At 43.3% G+C, this 11839-nt stretch overlaps 1 long non-coding RNA gene across 1 annotated transcript in view; it reads right to left on the bottom strand.

Annotated features, from left to right (window-relative positions):
- The window catches only part of LOC122557056, a 7918-nt gene extending 5694 nt beyond the window's left edge, over nt 1-2224 (bottom strand). The window contains exon 1 of the long non-coding RNA XR_006313736.1: nt 2215-2224. This is a non-coding gene — a long non-coding RNA (uncharacterized LOC122557056). The remainder of the gene's footprint in view (nt 1-2214) is intronic.
- Nucleotides 2225-11839: the final 9615 nt, after the last annotated feature.

Genomic DNA, 11839 nt, shown 5'->3' with positions numbered 1-11839 from the left:
GTTTCCATTAGGCGAGGAGACTAGGACCCGTGGGCACAGCCTTAGAATTAGAGGGGGTCAATTCAGAACAGAAATGCGGAGACATTTCTTCAGCCAGAGAGTGGTGGGTCTGTGGAATTCATTGCTGCGGAGTGCAGTGGAGGCCGGGACGCTAAATGTCTTCAAGCCAGAGATTGATAAATTCTTGATGTCACAAGGAATTAAGGGCTACAGGGAGAATGCGGGTAAGTGGAGTTGAAATGCCCATCAGCCATGATTAAATGATGGAGTGGACTCGATGGGCTGAATGGGCATACTTCCACTCCTATGTCTTATGGTCTTATGGTCTTATAGGAATCTTGATCAGATGAGGAAGTGAGCTGAGGATTGGTTAATGTAATTCAGTACACTAAATGTGAGGTGTTGCACTTTGGGAAGTCAAACCAAGTTGGACTTGTACAGTAAATGGTAATGTCCTGAGGAATGTTGTGGAACAGAGGGACCGAGGAGTACAAGTACATAGTTCTTTGAAAGCAGGTAGACAGGGTGGTGAAGAAGGCATTTAGCATGCTGGCCATCGTCAGCTTAGGCATTGAGTATAGGAGTTGGGACGTTATGTTACAGTTGTGTAAGTTCAAAGTTTGGGAGAAGATTTGTAGCTCGGGTACTCGTTGTTGTGGTTCTGTTCGCCGAGCTGGGAATTTGTGTTGGAGACATTTCGTCCCCTGTCTAGGTGACATCCTCAGTGCTTGGGAGCCTCCTGTGAAGCGCTTCTGTGATGTTTCCTCTGGCATTTGTAGTGATTTGTATCTGCCGCTTCCGGTTGTCAGTTCCAGCTGTCCGCTGCAGTGGCCGGTATATTGGGTCCAGGTCGATGTGCTTATTGATTGAATCTGTGGATGAGTGCCATGCCTCTAAGAATTCCCTGGCTGTTCTCTGTTTGGCTTGTCCTATAATAGTAGTATAATCAATAAGCACATTGACCTGGACCCAATATACCGGTCACTGCAGCAGACAGCTGGAACTGACAACCGGAAGCGGCAGATACAAATCACTACAAATGCCAGAGGAAACATCACAGATGCGCTTCACAGGAGGCTTCCAAGCACTGAGGATGTCACCTAGACAGGGGACGAAACGTCTGCAACACAAATTCCCAGCTCGGCGATCAGAACCACAACAGTTGTGTAAGTCATTGGTGAGGCCACACTTGGATTACTGTGTACAGTTTTGGTCACACTGTCTTAGGAAAGACATAGTTAAAGTAGAAAGAGTGCAAAGAAGATTTACGGGGATGTTGCCAGGATTGGTAGGCCTGAGTTGTAGGGAGTGGTTAGCCAGGATAGGACTTCATAACTTGAAACATAGGAGAACGATGGGTGACCTTATTGAGGTGTATAAAATCATGAGCGGCATTGATAGGATGAATGCATGTAGTCTTTTTCCCAGGATGGGGAATTGAATACTAGAGGGAATAGGTTAAAGGTGAGAGGGGAAAGATTTAGGAAGGACCTGAAGGGCAACATCTTCACACAGAGAGTGGTGTGTAATTGGAATGGACTGCCAGAGAAAGTAAATGAGGGTGGTACAATAGCAACATTTAAAAACATTTGGATAGGTACATGGATGGGAAGAGTTTAGAAGGATATGGACCAAATGCAGGCAATTGGAACTAGCTGAGTGGGCACTATGATTGGCACGGACCAGTTTGGCGAAAGGGAGGACTGCAGATTCTGGAGATTAGAGTCGAGAGTGTGTTGCTGGAAAAGCACAGCAGGTCAGGCAACATCTGAGGAGCAGGGAATGTTGATTTTCCTGCTCCTCGGATGCTGACTGACCTGCTGTGCTTTTCCAGCACCGCACTCATGGACTAGTTTGGGCTGAAGGGCCTGTTTCCATGCTGTATTACTCTATGACTCTAATTATTCTGCCCACTGAGAACAAAGTAAACAAGAAAATGCTGGAGTGGGATTGTTGTGGGGTGGGGGTGTCTATTGATTGTAAGAAAAATGGAGAGTAGACATTATGTGGTCACTTACTGAAGTTATTGAATTCAATATCGGGAACTTGAGGATGTAGAGTGCTTAAGCAAAAATAAGGTGCTATTCCTTCAGCTTGTGTTATGCTTCATTGGAACATTGTGACAGACCCAGAACAGAAATATTAGCATGGGAGCAAGGTATTTATTGAAATTGCAAGCAATTCGAAGGTCAGGGTCAGACCTATGGACAAAACAGAGGTGTTCCACACAGCGGACACCCAGTCAGCATTTGGTCTCATCAATACAAAGGTGACGACATTGTGAGCAGTGAATTCAGTAGACTAGGTTGAAATAAATACAAATGAAATAATGCAATACCTGGAAGGTTTGCTTCAGGCCTTGGATAGTGAGGAGGGAGGTAAATGGGCAAGTATTACAAGTTCTGCAACTGCATGGGATAAGTGTCAAAGGAGAGTGTTAGGAGTGCTAGGGACAAGCAAGTCATGGAGGAAATGGTCCTGTGGAATGTTGCCAGAGGAGGGGAAGTGAATATGTGTTTGTTGGTGGCATCCTGCTAGAGGTGGCATAAAGCATCTGCAGCATTCTTGTAAGGATAGGCAGGGATAGAGAAGATAACATTACACTTGACACATTGGCTCAATGGTTAACACTGCTGCCTCAGAGAGCCTGAGACCCAGGCTTGATTCCACCCTTAGACAACCATCTGTGTGGAGTTTGCACATTCTCCCTGTGTCAGTGTGGGTTCCTCTGGGTGTTCAGTTTCCTCCCATAGTCCAAAGATGTGCATGTGGATTGGCCATGCTAAATTGCACATAATGTCCAGGGATGTATGGGCTAGATAGATTCATTACATTGAACTATATTGAGCCAGAATACTGTGGAATTGTATTGTGAAAACATATTTCTATTATGCCAATCAGGTTTCTGCTCATGAGAAAGGACTGCTAATTGCTGAATGGGTTTCAGTTTAGATGCAGAATAAGGATCATCAGTAATGAAGATCAGAAGAGATAAAGGATTAGAGATTACAAAGAAACTTCAACACTGAGGAACAGGGGACATTCAGTATGTAAGAAACTTCAAACAAAACACATTAATTGATATTGGGACTGAATGATTCAACCACAAAACAAACTGATTTAACCACTGAGCAAAGGCTAGTGATTTACTTCTTTGAATTCAGGGGTATGAATATTGTCGGCTTGGTCAGCATTTATTATCCATTCCTAACTGCCTTAGAGAAGCTGATGATGAACTGTCTTCTTGTAGTCCATGGGTTGCAGGTATACTAACAGTGCTGGTAGAAAGGGAATTCTTGGATTTCTACCCAATGGCAATGAAGGAATGGTGATATATTTCCAAGTCAGGATGGAGCATGGTTTTGGAGACAAATTTGTGGGTGGTGGTGTTCCCATTATCTGCTGCCAGTTTCTTCACAGATGGAAATGGTCAAGGGTTTAGAAGATGCTGCCCAGGTTGCTTGGTGAATTTCTGCAGTATATGTTGTAGATGGCACACACCGCTGCGACTGAGCATCAACGGCGGAGGAAGTGGATTCTTGTGGATGTAGTGCCAATAAAGCGGGCTGCTTTGTCCTGGATAGTGGCAAGTTTCCTGAGTGTTGTTGGAGCTACACCTATCAGGCGAGTGGGGAGTATTCTATCAGTCTCCTGACGTGTGCCTTGTAGGTGATGGACTGGTTTTGGGGAGTCAGGAAGTGAATTGACTTACCACAGTATTCCTAGCCTTTTACTTGCTCTCGTAGCCACTGTGTTTATGTGGCAAGTCCAGTTGAGTTTCTGGTAACTTCCAAGATGTGGATACTAAGGAATTGAAGGATTGTCATACCATTGCATGTCAAAGGGTGATGGTTAGATTCCCTCTTGTTGGAGATAGTCATTGCCTGCACTTCGAGTCATGGAGTCAGACAGCATGGAAAACAGACCTTTCGGAGCAACCTTCCATGCCGACCATAATCCCAGACTAATCGAATCCCACCAGCCTGTGCTTGGAACATATCCATCCAAACATTTCTCATTCATGTACTTACCTAATGTCTTGTAAAAGTTGCAACTGTACCACATCCAGCACTTCATCTGAAAGTTCATTCCAGACAAGAATGACTCTCTTGTGCAAATAATTTATCCCTCACATCTTTATTAAATCTTTCTCCTCTCACCTTAAAAATATGCCCTCTCGTCTTGAAATCCCCTACCCTAGAGAAAAAGAACACATACCATTCACCCTATCTATACCCCTTATGGTTTTGTAAATCTTTATAAGGTCACTTCTCAACATCCCATGCTCCAGTGAAAAGAGTCCCAGCCTATCCAACCAATATTTATAAATCAAACCTTCCACATCTGGCAATATCTTGGGTAAATCTGTTCTGAACCTTCTCTAGCTCAATAATGTATGATTAGATTAGATTAGATTACTTACAGTGTGGAAACAGGCCCTTCGGCCCAACAAGTCCACACCGACCCGCCATCCACCCATACCCCTACATTTACCACTTACCTAACACTACGGGCAATTTAGCATGGCCAGTTCACCTGACCTGCACTGTGGAAGTAAACCGGAGCACCCGGAGGAAACCCACGCAGACACGGGGAGAATGTGCAAACTCCACACAGTCAGTCGCCTGAATTGAACCCGGGTCTCTGGCGCTGTGAGGCAGCAGTGCTAACCACTGTGCCACCGTGCCGCCCAAAAGTTACTTGCCATTTTTCAACCCAAGCCTGGATATTGTCCAGGTCTTGCTGCATTCAAAAATGGATAACTTCAGTATCTGAGGACTCATAGTTAGTGTTGAACATTGCACAATGATCTGCAAACATCCCCACTTCTGAACTTATGATGGAGGGAGGGTCATTGATAAAGCAGCTAAAGATGGTTGGGCCTGGACACTACTCTGAGGAACTCCTACAGAGATGTCCTGAAGCTGAGATGACCAGCTTTCAACAACCCTTCCTTTGTACATATGTACATGTGTAATATGTACATGGTTGCAATAATACGTGGATTAATAGAAAATAGGATCAGACATTTCAATACTGTCTACTGCAAGAGTCCCCATTAAGGAGGAAGAGAGTGAACCTTCTCAACATGCTGGAACATCCTTTCCTTTTTGTGACACTGTGGATTTGTTCTCAACCTGATTCACATGTCTGATTTGACTAATTTCAACCCTTTATCTTTTTGAAGGAATTCCTCTCTGAATATTACTTGCTCAGTTCAGAGATATTTAATAAAATTTTTAAAAAGCCTGGAAGATTCATCATTGTCTTAAATTATGCATCTTTTAGCAAATACTTCCTTTAGTTATTTATGAAGTATGTGCCAATTAACTTCTTTTTCCTTGCCCGCTGATCCTTAATAAATGGCCACAGCCAGACTGCTGAGATGAACTGGATGGCTGTGATGAAATCCCAGGGCAACAACATTCTCTCTGAAATGTAATATTCAGAGATCACTTGGTACTGCTATTATGCAATTCTGCCCTGTGACAGGGGCAGAGCTTATTGCAAGTTTTTTTAAATTGATCACTCAGGATGGTTGGGAGTCACTGAAGAGGAACTCGAAGGACTCAGATTGGCTCAGGCTGCCGCAGAATCCATTAACGGCTCTTTGAGAAGTTCTAGGAATTAGTAGGCAGCTATGTATCAGAGTGAGGATGTGGGATTCCCTCACCGTTTCAACATATTTTCTTAAAAATGTATCTGTCCACAATTGGTTGGAAGGACCATTGCACAGTTGTAATGGAGACTAAATAGCACCTGCACACAGCAGTACATATCCCACCATCATGATGTTTAGCTTATGTGTTTTGCACTCCTTATGCACTTTATTCTATGTACGATTGTGTAGTTTGTGCTCTCCATGTAGCACCCTTGGTACTGGAGGAATGCTGTCTCATTTTTACTGTATCAGTTGTATATGGTAGAAATGACAAATAAAAAGCTACTCTTACTCTATTCTACACGAGCAGTACCACTGTGCTAAATGATGTTCTTTCAGAACAGAGCTTGCAGTTCAAATTGGGTATCCATGAGGCATTATGTGCCATCAGCAAAGTTGAATTGCACTCAGCCACAACCTATCACTCATGTCATACAATGTTGTGGAAACAAAATTTCCAAGTGAGGAAAAACAAAGTGACAGAGCATGTGATTCAAAGTCATTTTTCAGGCTGGAGGAAGATTTGTAATGGAATTCCCCAGGGGTTGATATTGGGATCTTCCCTTTTCCCATATATATTAATGATCTAGATATTGCTGTGCAGGGGACAATTTCCAAGCTTATAGATAGAACAAAGAACAAGGAAAATTTACAGCCCAGGAACAGGCCCTTCAGCCCTCCAAGCTTGAGCTGATCCAAATCCACTATCTAAACCTATCGCCCAATTCCTAAGCATCTGTATCCCTCTGCTCCCCACCTACTCATGCATTTATCCAGACACACCTTAAATGAATCTACCGTGCCTGCCTCTACTGCCTCTGCTGGCAACACATCCCAGGCACCTACCACCCTCTGTGTAAAGTACTTGTCGCGTATATCCCTCTTAAACTTTTCACCTCTTACCTTGAATGCATGACCTCTCGTTATTGAATCCCACACCCTGGGACGAAGCTTATCTCTATCTATCCTGTCTATACCTTTCATGATTTTGTAAACCTCAATTAGGTCCCCCCTCAATCTCCTTTTTACCTAATGGAAACAATCCTAACTTACTCAACCTCTCTTCATAGCTAGCACCTTCCATACCAGGCAACATCCTCGTAAACCTTCTCTGCACCATCTCCAAACTGTCCACATCTTTTTAGCAATGTGGCGACCAGAACTGTACACAAATTTCTTTATACGGCTGAACCAATGTCTTGTACAATTTTAACATATCCTGCCAGCTCTTGTACTCAATACCCAGTCCGATGAAGGCAAGCACACTATATGCCTTCTTGATCACTCTATCCACCTGTGCAGCCACCTTGAGAGTACAATGGACGTGAACTCCCAGATCTCTCGGCTCATCAACTTTTCCCAAGGCTCTTCCGTTTACAATATAGTTTGCTCTAGAATTAGACTTCCCAAAATGCATCACCTCACATTTGCCTGGACTGAACTCCATCCAATGATGATGCAAAACCTCTGTATAAACTGTAAGGGGACAGTATGAAACCCCAAAGGGCACTACAAGTTGGTGGAGTGGGCAGAGAGGTGGGAGATGAGGTTCAATGCAGAGAAGTGTGAGGTGATGCACTTTGATCGTAAGAACATTGAAAGACAAAACAAAATAGGGGGTTCAATTTGAAAGGGAGTGCATGAGCAGAGAGACCTGGGTGTATATATGCACAGATCAATGAAGGCACTAGGACCTGTGGAAAGAGCAATTATTAAAGCATGCAGCATTGTTGGATTTGTTAATAGGGGTGTAGAGTATAAGAACAAGTAGGTGATGTTGAACTTATTCTTGTCAAACCTCAGGTGGACTACTGTGTACAATTGTATGTGCCAAATTACAGGAAAGATGTGAATGCATTGGAGAGGGTGCGGAGATGATTAACAAGAATGGTTGCAAGAGCCCAAAACTTTAGCTTTGAGGATAGTTTGAAGAGGTTGGGGCAGTTCTCCATGCGAGAAGAAGGCTGATTGAGGTTTTCGAAACCATTAGCAGACTGCATTGAGTAGACAGTGAGAAACTGTTCCTGCTCATAAAAGAAACATGAATGAGAGGGCATGAATTTAAAGTGCAAAGGAAGCAAGGGTGATGTGAGAAAGAAACATTTTCACTCATTAAACAGTCAGGGTATGGAAATGCGCTGCCTGGAAACATACTGGAGGCAGGTTCAGTTGAGACATTCAAGATGGCATTGGATGGTTATTTGAATAGAAAATGTGTGAAGGGATGTGGGAGAAAGCCAGGAGACTGGCACTTCCAAGGTAACAGAGCCAGAATACAGATCAGAAATGGTGCAGGTCTCCTTCTGCACCATGGTAGTTCTGTGATTCTGTGATACCCACGATGAAACGGGTGAAGCTACAATACAGCATGATACATTTCCCAAAAACAGAAGCATCGGGCGAAGGGCAGAGTGAAGTAATCCCTGAAACAATGCATCAGAGAAAAGTGGTTTTCAGTTCTGCCACATCCTCATGAGATAAGGAGGCTCCACAAACATCCCATTCACAGTGATGGAGGACCTCAGCAGATTGGTGCAAAATGCTGCAGCATTTTCAACTCTTCAGTCAAAAGAGCCAGGTAAATGGACTGTCACAACCTCTAACATCACACACGGCAGTCTTTTAGAAATGTCTAAAGGCACTAGATACCGTAAAGGCACTGGGTCTTGATAACATCTCGCCTGGAATGAAGGTAGTTTCTGCTCCGGAATGCTCCACTTGAATTTAATCGACAATGCTGAAAATTGTCCAATTCAGAAACTGTAATAATAAGTCTCAAGCTTATTAACATGCAAGAAAATAAAACTGATGGATCAGGAGCCAGCCTGACAATAAGAAAACAGTCCTCAGAATAATTAGTGTTTTCTGCAAAGAATCCTCCATCTTTAAAGTACAGAACAATAGATTGTGAAATGTAGGTTCAATACTGACCACCAAAGCAAGGACTAAAGACAGCTTTCACTCTGAGGATTGGGAAGCTTAAAACATCAGCATTGTTTCTGATTTGATCACTTAACCTTCTTTTAATTAAGTTGACACCAGTGCAAAGGCTGTCAGAGCTAGCAAATGGAACACATTCAGAGCTAAGCACATTGTGTCAAGATTAAAGCACAGATACAGCATGGGATTAGAAATGGAGAAAGCTCCTTCTGCTCTGTCCCTATCAAACACTCCCATAATAGGTACAGTATGGGTTAGATGTGGAGTAAAGCTCCCTTTATCCTATCCCCATCAAACACTCCTAGGACAGTGACAGCACGGTGTTAGATTCGGAATAAAGCTCCCTCTACTATTTTAAACTGAAAGTTCCAAACTACTATGTCACCACCAAACAGGGTTAGTTACAGAGTAAAACTCCCTCTGCACTGTCCCCATCAAGACTCCTATGACAGGGACAGCTTGGGGTTGGATACAGAGTGAAGTTTCCTCTCTACTGTCCCTATCGAACACTCCCAGGACAAGTACAGCACAGAGTAAAGCTATCTTTACACTTTAAACTGAAAGTAAAGCTACCTCTAGTCTTATGAATTACAAGTATATATGTTTAAATTGAATGGAAAGCTTCTTCTATACAGCCCCCACCAAATATTCCCAGGCCAGAGTGAACACTAGCTTAGATGTAGAGTATAGCTCCCTTTGCTTTGTCTCCATCAAACACTTCCAGGGCAGATTAAATACAGGACTACATAGAGAGCAAAGCTTCCTCTACACTGTCCATGTCAAACACTCCCAGGACAGGTACAGCACAGGGCTATGTACAGAGTACCCTCCATTCTTTTAAACCTTCCTCTGTACTGTCCCCGTCAAACACTCCTGTGACAGGTGCAACATTAGGTCAAAAATCACACAACACCAGGTTATAGTCCACCAGGCTTATTTGAAAACACGAGCTTTTGGAGCATTGCTCCTTCATCAGGTGTCACTGCACTGTCCTCAGACTGGTGTACCACGGAGATGGATACGGTGTAGAGCTCTGTCTGCTCTGAAACACAGAGTGAAGCCTCCTTTACAGTGACCCCATCAAACACTATCAGGACAGATACAGCACAGTGTTAAATACAAAATAAAGCTCCCTCCACACTGTCTCACCACTTACAGGTGTTATGTAGCTAAAGGTAACTGTATTTAAACAGTATTTAAATCTAAATGTATTGTGAGACCTTTATTTCTGTTAGGAGGAGAAAGTGAGGACTGCAGATGGTGGAGATCAGAGCTGAAAATGTGTTGCTGGAAAAGCGCAGCAGGTCAGGCAGCATCCAAGGAACAGGAGAATCGACGTTTCGGGCATAAGCCTGAAGAAGGGCTTATGCCCAAAACTTCGATTCTCCTGTCCCTTGGATGCTGCCTGACCTGCTGCGCTTTTCCAGCAACACATTTTCAGCTTTATTTCTGTTAGCCATGTTATGGATGTTACTGCAGATGATAATTTTGTTTGACTGATCTGCCAAATGTTTATGAACCATTTTTCCTCTTACTGCATGGTTCCTCGTACATACCTCATAGTTAAAAGGGATTTCTGCTGCTGTGTTCATCATTATTATGCTCATATTTACATACATATCTTTATTAATCATAGGAAAACCACATCCCATTATCAATGAGTAATTTTACTAGTAGTCTAAAACTGTTCCCTACTCACTTTTCCATTACCTTGTCCATGGTTGTTTTTATATCTTTACTTTGTATTTTTATTGAATGACAAAATCTGCACGTCAAATCTACAAAATATAAAATGAAAAATGCTTTTTTCTTTATACCTTTAAATCCATAGTTACTACTTGATAGAAATCTCTTGTTAAGGACAGACTTACTACAGACCATGACGATGCCCTTCAATATTTCTTACAAATCGCAAATCTGTCACTTATCTCCTCTATGAGCCTTTTTCCACCCATCAATTATTCTTTTATCTCTGAGTTTTAATCTGTTTTAAGACTGAGCAACTATAATAACTGAAATAATTCGACAGAGGCCAATATCTCACCAAGTCACCCTTTATTTATATGTAAAAGTCCTTGACACTTATTCAGCTGCCTCAGAGCCAGCTTCCGGAGTGTGAGCATGTCTAACACTCCTGTCTATATCTGTCAGCCGGAGCTCCCTGATTGGACCAGGTTAACAGCCCCAATCAGAGAACTCCTTTTCTGAGATCCACCTGGCTGACCTTGTTACAATCACAATTGGCCTTTTGTCTTTTAAGTTTCTAACCCCTATTGCCAATAACACAGTTTTAATTTATTTAGTGGAGAAGATATATTTCATTTTAGGGATACAGTAATGATCTGATTGTATCAACTGCAAACTCACAGATATTATACTTACAACAACTTCATCATTTTCCATATTCAGATTCATCTGTACTTTCTTCACTCCCAAGGCAGGTAGAGCCCAGGGTTACGTACAGAGCAAAGCTCTCTCTCCATTGTCCCCATCAAACACTTCCAGGACAGATTCAGCGCAGGGTTGGATATAGACTGAAGTTCCCTCTATACTGCCCCCATCAAATACTGCCAGGACAGGTAACAGCATGGGGTTAGATTCAGAGGAAATCTCTCGCTATACTGGTCCCATCAAACACTCCCAGGACAGGTGTAGTTCAGGTTAGACACAGAGTAAAGCTCCCTCTAATCACTGCCAATATCAAACATTCCCAGAACTAGTACAGCACAGAGTTAGATGCTGAGTAAAGCTCTCTCTACACTGTCCCCGACTCCCGCAGCCTCTTCCAAGGATGCCCACCTTGAAGAAGTTCTCCTCCTCCCTCCACAAGGATCTCAGTAAATCTTTCACTTACTGCACCCCCCAGGTCATCAGCTCCTCAAATGCTGCCTGACCTGCTGTGCTTTTCAACGCCATACTTTTCCACTCTGATCTTTAGCATCTGCAGTCCTCACTGTCACCTGGTCAATTATAACCTTACTCTGAAGCCTCTTCCATGGATGCCTACCTTGAAGAAGTTTTCCTCCTCCCTCCACAAGGATCTCAGTGAGTCTTTCTCTCACTGCGCCCCCCCCCCCCCTCCAGGCTGTCACATTCCTGCTGAAGAGCTTATGCCTGAAATGTCGACTCTCCTGCTCCTCGGATGCTGCCTGACCGGCTGTGCTTTCCCCATGCCACACTCTTCGACTCTGATCTCCAGTATCTGCAGTCCTCACTTTCTCCCACTCCCAGGACAGG

The sequence above is a fragment of the Chiloscyllium plagiosum genome, chromosome 15 (genome assembly GCF_004010195.1).
Source record: "Chiloscyllium plagiosum isolate BGI_BamShark_2017 chromosome 15, ASM401019v2, whole genome shotgun sequence".
In the NCBI taxonomy this organism is placed as follows: domain Eukaryota; kingdom Metazoa; phylum Chordata; class Chondrichthyes; order Orectolobiformes; family Hemiscylliidae; genus Chiloscyllium; species Chiloscyllium plagiosum.
Note: the sequence above shows the minus strand (reverse complement) of the source record. Positions and strands in the feature narration are given on the sequence as shown.